Here is a 13,321-nt window from a genome sequence, read left to right as displayed (position 1 = left end):
AGTAAGGCGTAGTATCTGTGCATGTTGGATAAATAGTTCAGAAATCTCCATGAATATGATATTGGCTTGTGCATACTTATAAGATTAGTGTCAACATGGGTTATCTATCATGTTAGTACAAGTCAAGCAAGTTAGATCTGCCTGAGGGGTGGTTTAGTGTGTATACCCAGCTATTCAGACAGTGCTCCTGTGGAGGTTTGGGAAGACAAGGCTGGGGAGGGCTGATTTTTCCTTTGCTCTAGGCTTCCTGTTTGTTTATACCGTATTTGTACTGTCTCCATTTTCTCCAGTGTGCCTTGATAAGTAAAGGTAACCAATGTTCTATTAGTCTTTAGGATAAGTGAGATCTAAATGGAAAAAACATCTGAGCCTATGTTCAAGCCCCCCTCCTCAAATGAGCTTTTATCTATAACCTGTACATTGGCTATAGAGTGAATGGGATGTTTGAGAAGTACGCGATGTTTTCAGTTCATATCATCATTTTTTTCCCCATCACTGGGAAATTCTCAAAGCACTAAATACTGAATTTTTAACGGTTTTCTGTAAATTGTATTATTTTTTCTTGATCTATTTCCTTGCACAATTGCATATTGTCATTATTAATTCTGTACAGATGCTTTGATAAGAAAATTCTATTTTGTGAAAATTCAAGATTAATTTTTGCTTATGTGTGGAATTTAATGTGAAATTCTGCAAGTACAAAGCACTGCTTTTTAAAAAAAAAAAATGGAAAAGATGCATTTGCAGGAGATTGGCAGATGAGAAATGTTCAGAAATTAATTATTTTCTCTGTATCAGGTAAAAACCTGATTGCTTGCTCCCTCCACCACAGCACTTCTGTTTGAACACCCTGATAAGAAAATCTAGCCTTCATTTGTCTAAATATTAATGTAGAGTGGCATGTAAAAATTGACTAATGAGATCAGAGTAGTATGAAGGTCTTTTCATAGGCTCATTTAATTTTGGAATGATTATAAAACATAACTACTAATTTATTTTGCATGTTCTTGTTAATTATAATGGCATCCAGTAGTGCTCATTTAGTTATGAGCTTCTGTGTCCAACTCAATCCTTAGGTACAGGGAAATAAAAAGAACACTGCATTTTCTCTGTTGGCAGTGCTGCAATCTATAACGCAACTCCAAAAGTCACGCCTCCTATTTATTTCAATGGAAACCACAACAAATACCAAGAGCACAAAACCACTATTTGATAGAACAAATTCTCAGCTACAAAATACTATTTTCAAGCATAGTCACCACCGTTAGCTGTGCATTTTTGCCAGCAATGAACAAGACTGCATGCTGTGCTTGTAGAAATCTGCACCAGTGGAGGTGACCCACTGTCACCACTGCTGAGCAAAGGCAACACTCACTGCCTCACTGTGGTCATGTCCAGTGTTTGGTTTTCGGAAGCTTTCAGCAAGCATCAATGAATGTCAGTGAGTGCCATTGTGTTCCACAATTAGATGGCACATCTTTGCTTCATACGTACTCCATGTCTGATGCTGTTTGTCAGACTGCCTCTCTGCTGCCATCTGTCGCACAGCAACAACATGTAATGGAATGTTGGTGGGAAGGTTCAACCTCTACTGCTATACCACCAACATCTGCCTCTAATGTTGTGAGCCAACGTAATGAAACAGGAGGCATTGCTTTTGGAGCAGCCCTAGTACATAACACTCATTAAAATGCTTTTTGTGTATTGAAGTAGTTTAAATATGTAGTAGTCAGACTATGTATTTTTAATTAAAACTTCAAGATTTTTATTTCAAACTTTGAAAACAGATACATGTGTGTTAATGACCTATTTTGAACCAAAATTCAGGATATCCAATTGACACGATGCAGTGTAAGTCTTGCTTTGAAGTCCTGTTATTGTATATGCTATTAAAATAACAATCAGTGTCTCTACTGAGTAATTATTGTTTTGCTGAAGTTAGCTGTGTGTTTGGCCCCAACTGGTTGTACTATTTCAAAACAGTAAGCATACCTAACTATATCTTTTTCATGTGACTCTAAATCATGTTCTAAAATACTTCTGAGTGCTTTGGTGAGTTGACATCTTTTATACAAATATTCACTTAAAGTAGTGATGAATAATTTGATCCACTTTTACTGTATAAAAAAATGTACGTGGGTAGGCCTGAGTGAAATCGAGACACCCCTGAATGGCTGTTATCTATCAAGCAGTAGAACTTTGGTGTACTTCTGTGGAGTTAGTTACACCTTTTCAAAGTACTGAAGGGCACTGACAAGCTAGGATAATGAATGTAAACATGTAATCTCACATCAAAATGTTGTCGTAGGCACACCATTCAGTCATACAACAGGTAATGATCTAAACATGATCAAAATGTGTGATAAGCTGATAAGCTATAAGGTGAATGCCGCAACACAATGACAGAGTTAAAGGAAATTGTTGACAGCACGTGGGTACTGTGCTTGTTTATTTACCTTTCAAAGAACTGTCTCAGCATAGGGGTGAATTTGGGTTTCACTTTGATTTTTTTTTTTTTTTTTTGTAAGATACATTTTAGTGATTTCTGGCAGAGCTGTGACAATTAATGTAAATCCTGTTAGTTGTGTTCCTAATGAATAATGCTTTTCATGTAAAATGTTGTTTGCAGCATGGTACGTGACAGAATTCTACCCTAACTACATTACATCCTTGGTGTTGACAGAGTCTATCATCTGTAAAACTACAGTGCTAGATGGATCATCATAATTATTGCACATTTTATCATTTTGAGAAGGATTTGATTGGAATTCCTCTAAATCTACATTTCTAATGACCATTTACATCTCAAATTAATTCAGTTGTTTACCCATACACTTTTCATTTCTCAGGCTCTACAGAAGTTTGTGGTCTTGCTTGTTTGACTCAAAATTTAGGGACTTGAATGAGAAGCTGAAGACAGGTGACATGTAGGTGATTTTCATTCAACTGCATTCTGCTATTTACGTGATGAAAGTGTTCCTGCGTGAATAGAAAGGACTGCATCAAGTTGCTATGAAGTTCTTGACTATGCCCACTACAACTTTATTTAGAAGATAAATTGTTAGGATACTTTTAAGATCTTGGAAAGTTTTGTGAATCTAATTGTAATCCTTTAGGGAGAATTCTGATGGAATTCTTAGATCCGGAAAAGTAGAAAAAATGTCAATACTGTCAGTATTGGGTAGGCAAACAGGGATGTTCAGATCTACCTGTGATGGGCAGAGGAACGGAATGTGCTTCTGTTGTTAGAGAGAGGGTAGAGAAACTTCGTTGTTGAACTGAAATAACTGATAGGATCTGGGTCCATGTTTTAGGATGCAGACAGAAATGAAAACAAATCAGTGTTTGTAACAGGAGAAATAAATGTTGTAAGAGGCAGCTGCCTTCCTCAGGTAGACCATAAGGGAATGCAGTGTACATGAGACGGAGGTCAAAGTGATACACTTCTGAAGGTGATTATCTGTACTGGTAAAAAGGAAGTTACTAGGTGAGGCCTGCCATGTGTCTGATGCACACATCTATCGCATGTACTGTGCGTATGCCTTCCTACTTGAGCGTTCTTTATTGACATATGAAAAATTTTAGAAAGCAAGTTCAAAAAGAACAAAGAGAAAATACTAATAATTGAGACTGGCAAGTGCGATTGTTTTCATTTTATGGCCTATTTGTAAGAGATTAATTAGAATAATTTCTTGTAGGAAGGCTGTATCTCACCAAAATAGGTCATGTTTTGATGTATATTTTCATGTATCTTTGCTATCATGTATTGTCTTTTTTTTGTGCACTAAAGCAAAATGTGACTCTTGATAGGATCCAGACTAAGAAAACTGAGTATTTGGAGTAAAGGAATACAGGAGAAAAAAACAAAGATACAGACATTCAAGGCCCACATTGTTGTCTGTTGACAGATATTACTAATATTATTGAAGAAATGACTGCAATCTGTATTTTTGTCTAGACTTCAAGTGCAGAAGAAAATTCAAAGGTTTGGATGCCTACCTGCATGTGCAGTGTTTTAATGGGGAACAGGAGAGCAAGGTGGGCTCTTCTCTCGGTTGTCTGGACATTGCCATGTTGGACCTAGGATAACCACGTGTCTACCAAAGTTTCATTGACACACGTTTTACTTTCCAACAGTTTTTCAGGAACGCTGCCCATCTTCACCTCCTCATATTTGCCTTAGAATCCCTACCTGTTTTTAACGTCTTCTTTTCTTTCTTTGCATTAAGAGAGCGTATGATTTTGTCCTCATTTCCCAGTGCTGTCCTACTGTGCAGGGGTTTCACGTAGTGTTTATTCCTTCAGCCTGTCGTTCTCTGCTCTTCCTTCTTCACTTGCTCTACTACAGAGGCTGCCGGATAGCTTTCAGTTTTCTAGGAACTTCGACCTTCCCAGCAGGTTTTGTTATACTCTACAAACAAAGGAAGAAGTTAGAACTGGAACTCTTTTAAATGTCCAAACATTTTGTAACAAAGTGTGTATTAATAATGCCAGTTGGAACACAGATTTTTTTTTAAACTGTGGGAAAGCAGTCTTCTCTTTATAAAATTCTGCATTCATTTTGCTTTTCAGTCTGCTTCTGTCTGACCTTGTCAGCGAGGGAAAATTGCCAAGAGGCACCGATGAGAGGCTACTTCAGAAGTAGCAGAGTTTCAGGCATTAAGGCTACATCCATATTAGTAAATTAAGCAGTGATTGGAAATATTTCCAGGCCTCTGCTACATTTTTGGTCTTAGCAAACTAACTTTATTCCAGAAATTTTCCAGACATTCGACTGTTTCCATTAGACAGTTTGCATGCTAGCCCTGTATTTCGAACGGTATGTGAGTGTAATGGCATAGATCTAGGCTGATCTGTGCCAGCTGATTTCAGCAAATAGAAATGTGCTCAAGCATTGCTTAATTGGGTAGCATAGATGCAATGTCAGGGAACTTTCTACAGACCTGTATGGTCTTTATTTCTTCTGCCTTGCCTATCTCTCTCCCTTCAATGCAGTCTTGTAATCTCAAGCGCCCAACCTGTTCATGTCCTTCCATCCTATCTGAAATACATACAGATCTGAATTTATTACTGTACTGTCTCCCCCACTTCTTTTTCTTCCTTCATGTGACTGAACTTACTGGTAGTGATATTGCGTGCAATTCTTTGTCTGGAAAACGCTACTTCAGGGGGGTCTCTATCTTGTTTATCTTCAGGTACATAAAAAATAGAAGTAAAAAGAATAAGACTAGACTTTGAGTGATGCCTTATCTCTCCCTCTACTGCATGTCAGAGAGTTGATGAATGATTATATTTCCTGTGAACTACAGTAAATTCATTCTTCAAGCTGACTACATGTTAAGGGAATCTTTCTCTTTAAACTTGCTCAGGATTTTACCCAAAACATTTCTGTCAAAATTGAAAATTACAACTCCTTTTTTCTTTCAGATTACTTATGAACCAGATTATGCATGGTGAAAGTAATTAGGGGATATGATAAAGCCTTTCCTATTTTGCTTTGATTAAGTGATGTCTACATAGCTGTAAATATTTCTCTCTGTCTTATCAGGATGGTGATACTGGAATTGATTTTGGACATCGCTCCAGTTCAAGGTTGAATTGAAAGATCTTTTTGAAGCTCAGAAGAAGCAGGTGAGTACAGGCCAAACATTACTAATCTTTTCAGAATTATCTTCTGCAGCGTTGTTTTGTGGAATTGCTGTTTTTGTTCACCAGTCCATATTCAAATAGTTGCTCTCTCCTTCCTCTCATGTACTGAGATGTATGGCTACTTCTACTCTGATGACATCTTTCAGGCTTTCTCTGGCTTTTAAGTACACGCCAGAGAAGAAAAAAAAAAAAAAGGCACAAGACCAAGCAAAAAAAAGGGAACATGGTTGTCTCACCAAGGCCTATGGAGCCTTGGAGGAGGAGATAGGGTGCAGTGAAGAAAACTCCACTGCAACAAGTCAGATTTTGGCTTCACCCTGCAGGGGTATTGTCATGTCCTACCCGTGAGCTGAGAAAATCATACCTGATGTTTTATCTAGGAGAAATGGAAAATAACAAGAATATTCCTTAAAAGTCATGAACTTTTAACATTGAGTTGTTTATTTTTGAGTGGCTGGAGTGGAGGTTCACTGAATAGTTTCATTATGTCATATTTGTTCAGAAAATTATTTTGGATTATATTTGTGTAATTTTCTGTAATTATTCAGCATTTTAAAAGAAAAGATAACACTAGGAACAGACTCCTGTGTTTGTATATTCCTGGTCTGTTAAAATGGGAATGACCTTTGTTCCAGTGGGAACTAGGAATATTCCATGATGTCAAAGACCGTGAGTTCAAATCTTGTTTGAACTGCGATGTGTGTTAACAGTCTGAACCTGCCTGTTCAGAATTGGTGTACATAGTACCACTCTGGGATTGGCATGCCTGCACTTAATACCTTGCTTTGCTCCAGACCTTCACATATATTTTGAGTGAATCAGATAAGATACCAGTTCTTTTACCTCAGAGAGATCTAGAAAGGGATATTCTGAAAGTATTTGTATAAGATAAGAGCTTAGGAAGCCTCTGGCATCTGTTTCACATTTTTCATACTTGTTCAGGCAATATTGTCACATATAAGTTTCAAAATGTGCTCAACAGTTGCAACAATAGCATGCAGACCCAACTGCTTACCTATACACTGCTGTTTCCAAGACATACTATTTCTCTGCATGCACAGCAATTTCTAAGGTATTACAAACTATTTAAATACAACTGTATTCTCCTTAATAAAGCCATCTCCATGGACTGATGGCTTGGAAGAAAAGAGATAGTTCCAACAGAAGTTAATGATGGTGAGAGTAATTAGTGTTGAAACTGTTTATAACAAGTTTTCTGAAGTTCTGCCCTCTGGGAAGAAGCATGGTCCTTTTTAACCTCATTTGAAGCACTACCAAAGAAGACTATTCTGGTATGTGGTCCTCTGTGGCTGTCTTTACCCACTGGCTAATAAGAAAGAAAATTCCTCTCTTCTGAATTAATTTCACCTTTTTCCAATGAGCTTAGATACAGGCCTGAAGGGTACAGCATGACTATGGTGGAACCAAGAAAAAAAGGGAAAGATACAGTTTGAACTTAGTGTATTGTAAATCAGAGGGTATAGAGCACTGAAAACTGTAGACCTTGATCATGTAGAAATTTGTGTATGGTTATGTGTTAGTATGTCGCAGCGTATTTACAATAGAGTGTTTTTTTCTTACATTACCTGGAGGAGAAACTAGTGAAAAAGGTTCAGATTCTTTGCTTTCTAACTAGTGGTGGAAGCATGACTGTATTCCTATTGTGTATTTATACACATATGTCTGAGAGGTGTAATACAGACAATGTCTACGAAGGCGTAGTATTTTGGAGAACTGTTTGTTTTGATAGAAACATACTTATTTTAATAAAGGGTGTTGTGTCTGGAACCTGATGAGTCAAACAGATTTTTTTTAAGAATGTTTTTCTGGAAATAGACTGTTTTTGGTACCAAATAATGTCAGAAATGCAGTAGTACTGACTTGTGCATCTATAATAGCTTGGCAGTATCATTTTATTGAATTCCAATATGTCTGGAACTTAAGGCATATGGAGGAAAATAACTGTTACTCTGTTTCCTCCATTATTTTCTTCCATAACTTGAAGTTAAATACAATCTATAAAAATGCTTTCTGTAAAGAAAGCCAAAGTCTTTTTTGGCTTCTTCAGCACTGGTCTCTATTTCTTGCAGTACGTGAAAGCAGGAAGGGAATGTTTTTGTAGTCCATGAGGAAATAGTAGTAAATTCTGACTACTGATTCTTCAGTATGTCATACAGAGTCGATACTCTTTTATGGCAGGATATGGTGTCTCTGCACTGACTGAATACTAGAAATTAGTCATGAAAGTAGTGATACAAATACAAAAAAAGAGAATTGAGTTTACAAGTAAATTCTTACTAACATAGAGACATCTGTGTTTTTTTCTACTCTGTCTTTAAACCACTTGAGACTTCATGAGGAACATTTAGAAAACTGAATTAGAGTAGGAGAAGCTGAAACAAAAACAAAAGTCCATACTGGGAAAAAAATGTTCTGATTTTGGAGTGATGACTTAAATTGACACTGTTGGGGATTATTAGTGAACCAGTTACTTCTGGACTTTTGGAGTTAATTAGGCTTTAATGAAGAAGATGGGGCAATTTTCTAAATATTTTCTATATTTTCTGTGTTAGTGGACTGAATTGTAGATATAGAACTAATTATTATTGAATTGCTGTAACTTTTTGTGCTGTACTGGCAATCTGTAGTAAAAGAGGCACGGTGCTAATTCCTGGCTTCTTCTCATGCTGTAGGACATTACACTTGTGACTTGTGTGTGTTTATTGTATATGTATGCATTTTGTTTACCTACTAAATATTCACTCTTTCTCTGGATGTTTATTTTGCGTAGGACAAAAATACAGTTCTGTATTGCAGTATTGTCAGATTAGAATGAAGATGCATGTCACAGACGGTTGTCTTGCAGCTGAACTTGAATTCTCTCAAGGGATATGGGAGAGCATGCTGCTGGTGATCAAGTCACAGTGACTGAGGTGTGAAACATCTGATGCCAGTGAATCATCCAAGTCATTCCATCAGCCTGGTGGTGGGTTGGCATTGCCTATGTCCATGACAAAGGCTAAAGCCTTCCACACATCCGGTCAGAGGGCATAAGGGAAGGAGAGGAGGAAATACAGCATAATGCTGAAAGGAAAATACAATATCTGCTTTCCAAAAAGTAACTGGATGTGGGCTGGTGGGTTTTATCTTCAGTCTAGTTTCCACCAGGAAGTCTGAAACAATCAGTACTTTATTTTGTAAAGGAGTAGATACTGATCATTGGGGCATTTTGAGTGACCAGAATTATTAATAGCTGTAAATTACTGATTTGGGAGAGCCTGAATGCAATGTAAGTGAAGTCAACTTCTGCCAAAACATAGATGATAGAATTGAATTCATGTTCTCAGAAGAGAAGGTGGTAGATTTTTGCTACGATTATATAAATATCAAACCATGGATTTAAGCTGACCGGCTTTTCAGTTCAGCTGAACATTAAGTACAGTCTTAATGGTCTGGTTTGCTGGGAAGAGCACTATTACAATAATCTGCTTTTTACAGCCCATATCAAATACGAACTTGCATCACTTATTACAAAGTTTGTGCTTTGGGAGATATTTTCACAGCATCTAGGAGTGATACCCCACATTTCTTGGAATTAGTCCTTAATGATACCATCTTTAGAAAATGAGCTGTTGCTCAAATACACTGATTATTTTGTGGTTTCTATCATAGAAGATTTTAAGGAAAAGCTAGCTGAAATCTGGCGATTTTTTCTAGTAATTTTATGGCATAGAGAGAGATGGTGTGCATCTTGATAATTTTATGCTTCTTTTTTTATATGTGACGTGAATAAGAGAGGTGAGAACTCCTAATTTTTAACTGAACTGAATACAGGTTTCTAAATGTGGCCTGCTTGAGAACAGAGGACCATTACTGTAGTTGTCATGTAAAATAAAGTTGGAGTCTGAATCTCCTTTTTAGCTGTCAGCTTTATTAAGGAGCTACTGGTGTGTTGAGCTAGGCACACACATTATATAAGCAGTGTGTGGTAGTGTCTAGGGAGAATTTTCTCTCTCTTCTCTGCTGCTTTATTAGGTCTCTCTCACTCATTCGCTGTTGCCCTGTCTTACTCCAGCTTTCTGGCTGCAACTCACAGCACAGTAGGTCTAATGTAGATTGACGCCTTTGCTAGAGGACTGATTGAAACTTGTGTCTCATAGTTGCTAATGCTCACTCAACCATTTTATTGAAGATAAAGTAAATAAAATAGATTGCCATATGAGAATTCTCTTGAAATCAAATGGAATAATTTGACAGGTTTAAGCCCATGAAAAAGCCTAAGCATTGAAGCAGATGGGAATGCTTTTTTTATGCACAATATACCAGGATAAGGTGCCTGCTGGCTTGATGTTAAACTGTTAATGGTTTTTTTTTTTTTTTACCAGAAGTCTAATTGCTGGAAATAATATAATCATTTACAGTGAAATTTCCATTGTTCTTTAAATTGTTACTTCTCTCAAATAGACAGATTTGGACTTCAGAAAAAAAAAAAAAAATCTGGAGTAATGGCTATACAGATTTTCTTATTGCTTCTTTAAGAGACTGGTGATGATCGTGTTGATGACTGAGGTGTGAAACATTTGATGCCAGTGAATCATCCAAGTCATCAGCTAGATAATGGCTTGGCATTAACTGTCCACGAAGAAGGATAAGCCTTCCGCACGTTTGGTCAGAAAGCAAACCAGAGATGGATCACCAGTCTCTTAAAATTTAATTTTAAAGCCATACTGTGTAGTACTAATTCTAGAGCGCATTGCAAGATCCTCAAGATTAACTAAGGTTGAGTTTATTAGTTGATAAAAATAATTCTGTGAAATAATGCAAAGTACATTATTAATTTTATAGGTTTTAATAATTAAGTAACGTAATTTAGAATGTTACATTTAAAGCTGCTAAAATAGAACCTGATATTCCTAAAAATATGTATGAAATAGTACATTAAAGATAGGAACTGCTACAGCTGTTGTGCCTATCTATTTAGAATGACGTTCAACAAAGCCCAAATATTCGATTTTTAGTTTTTTAAAGAGTTGCTGTGGATGAGTAGTGTAGTGTGTCCATGTTATTTTTAGAAAGAAAATGATACATAATGAGCAAGTTAAGCTGAAAAAGGTAATACTTACCTCTTACTCCTATATCAGGTTGACAGTAGATATCAGTCTTTTTAGTTGCACCAACAGGTGTGTGACTAGTAGTAGTATAATAGAAGTTGTTGCTTGAGCCACTGGTTCAAGAAAGCAAGGCACTTGAACTTCAGTTTAATACAATAAAATACTTAAAACTCTTCAAGAGTTACCAGTAGAAATAAAAGAATAAAAGAAGTTAAAAAGTATATGAACAGTTTTTGCAGGTACAGTTTCAGTTTCCTAAACAGAAAATATATTCATTTATTTAACAAACCTATTCTTTGTTTAACCAGTTTGCTTCTTTTCTTTGTGTTAGCCTAGGTATATTTGATTTTTTTTGAACTTCAACCAATTTTTATCATAGAGTCATTAAAGTCAGCATAGACATCTAGGATCATCTAGGCCAACCGACCTCCCACCACCAATATTGTCCACTAAACCATATCCTTGATATTGTGTCTTTCCCTGACCTCACATACTTTGAGGGCAGCCTGTATGGATTTCAAAGAGAATAACCAGTAAGTATTTGAAGAGTAGTGACAACAAGGAAGAAGAATCTTTTAGAATAAACATAGTGGTGCAGCTGGAGTTAACAGGATGAAATGAAGGAAAAGGTGAAATGTAGGTAGACTGTCATGAGAAAACTTCTGTTCATAAGTTGGCAAGCTATGTTGGGAAACCAAATGATTTCCCTAGAGAAGTGAAGGAAAATGCTTTCAGTGGGATCTTTTCATACTCTTCTGTGCAGGGCTGCAGTCACATGCAACTCTACTATAGGACTGATAGAGAGTAGATTATCTGTGAAGTACTTGAATGGTAGCCTAGTTTACTGCTTGCATCAGTTACATACTGAGAAACTGATAAAGAGTGAGTTTCTTAAGTGTATAGAATATAAAGTGAACAAGAATAAAATGATGTTGTAAAATGATATGTATAAATTCCTTACTACAGCTTTACAGAATCACACAGACTCACAGAATCATTGAGGTTGGAAGGAGATCATCCAGGCCAACCCCTTCCTAAAGCAGGTTACCTACATTAGGTTGCACAGGAAAGTGTCCAGGAGGGTTTTGAATATCTCTAGAGGAGACTCCAAAAACTCTCTGGGCAGCCTGTTCCAGTGCTCTGTCCCAGTCACAGTGAAGTCCTTTCTCATGTTCAGATGGAACTTCCGTGTTTCCAGTTTGTGCTCATCACCCCTTGACCTGTCACTGGGCACCTCTGAAAAGAGCCGGGCCCTATCCTCTTCATATTGCCCTTTAGATATTCATAAGCATTGATAAGATTATAAAAAGACTGTTGATTCTTAAGGATGGGAAGCTTGTAAGGTTCCACGCATATTGGTTTTGAAATAAGTTATGAATGAGCTATTTGAAAATGACTCACAGGAGTGAATTGAAAGACTGGAAAAACATAGTAAGAATGGATTTCCAGAATAACTGTCTAGAATACAGTTAGTTGTTTTGATGTGAGCAATGGTGCTAGTCAAAATCCTACTGCGAATATTATTGTGAATAAATCTAAGAAAATGTGAATGATATTCTCATTTTTTCCCATATCAGTCATATTTTTAAAAGGAGAAAATACTCTGCTGTGTTTATAATCCAGAGCACTGGCACCAACTGAGCTCTGGAGAGATCTTTTCTCTTTGTTGTTGTTGCCATGCTGATGGTTGTGTGCGTCTGGCCAAACTCTTCGTGCTCTCACAACATCCCAGACTTTAAATTTCAGCCCTTAAATAGTAAAATTTAACGTCTTGGTCACCAGCAAGATAGGGCTTCCCATCCTCCTGGAGGAAGTCTCTTCTCATTCATCCTGTCACACACTTTCCGTTCATGAAGCAGGATAAAAGAGTCCTAGCTTTGTTTTTCTGTGGGAGGGACGAGGCAAGGAATCAACAGCTCTGCTTCAGATCTCTGTGTTAGTTCTTTTGTTTCCCTCTTCTACATTCTGTGAATTAAAGTTTTCAGGAGGTGTTGTCTTTCTGAGGAGGCAACAAAGAGCATAAGTAGTATAATTAGATTTTAATTACATATGTAGAGTTTCCATTTTTCTTCCTTCTTTTTTTTTTTCTTTTCCCTTCTAAGTGATCCAAGATAACGATTCACCTCTCATTTCTGTGTTGGGATGTCTTTCCTATCTGTCACAGGTTTTTCTAGTTAAATTGGAAAGCCATTGGACATCACCATTGGGAAGCAAATGTGTTGGCCTGTAAGCTCTCCAAAATGTTGATTTAGAGAAGAAAAAAAAAAAAAGCAGCAAATTATATCAAGAGAAATAAAAACCTCAACAGTAGTTTACATTAGATTTCTGTAAAACTTAAGGAAACCAAATGTGGTTTCCATTATTTCTCAGAACAACTTATTTGTGCTGCTTTTCAGCATGGTTTCTTATTTGAACATATACAAATTGATTGTGAAAGGCTGATTTTCATGTGTTTGTTGCCCGTGTTTTCCAGAAACACAATAAAATATTTATATTTTCAGGGTGCTCTTGAAGTTACCAAATCCAGAAACATGCCTGCGACACATGTGATAAATCAGCTA

General features: G+C 36.8%; 1 protein-coding gene across 11 annotated transcripts in view; it reads left to right on the top strand.

The window, feature by feature from the left end:
* Nucleotides 1-13,321, top strand: part of FOXP2 (forkhead box P2) — a 412,383-nt gene that overhangs the window by 117,939 nt on the left and 281,123 nt on the right. For all 11 annotated transcript variants that reach the window (NM_001397273.1, NM_001397272.1, NM_001397271.1 and 8 more), the window contains exon 3: nt 5,549-5,631. The gene's annotated coding sequence lies outside the window, so the exon portion shown is untranslated. The remainder of the gene's footprint in view (nt 1-5,548; nt 5,632-13,321) is intronic.

Source organism: Gallus gallus, chromosome 1, assembly GCF_016699485.2.
Source record: "Gallus gallus isolate bGalGal1 chromosome 1, bGalGal1.mat.broiler.GRCg7b, whole genome shotgun sequence".
In the NCBI taxonomy this organism is placed as follows: Eukaryota; Metazoa; Chordata; class Aves; order Galliformes; family Phasianidae; genus Gallus; species Gallus gallus.
The sequence above is the reverse complement of the archived record's forward strand: the minus strand, read 5'-3'. Positions and strand labels throughout refer to the sequence as shown.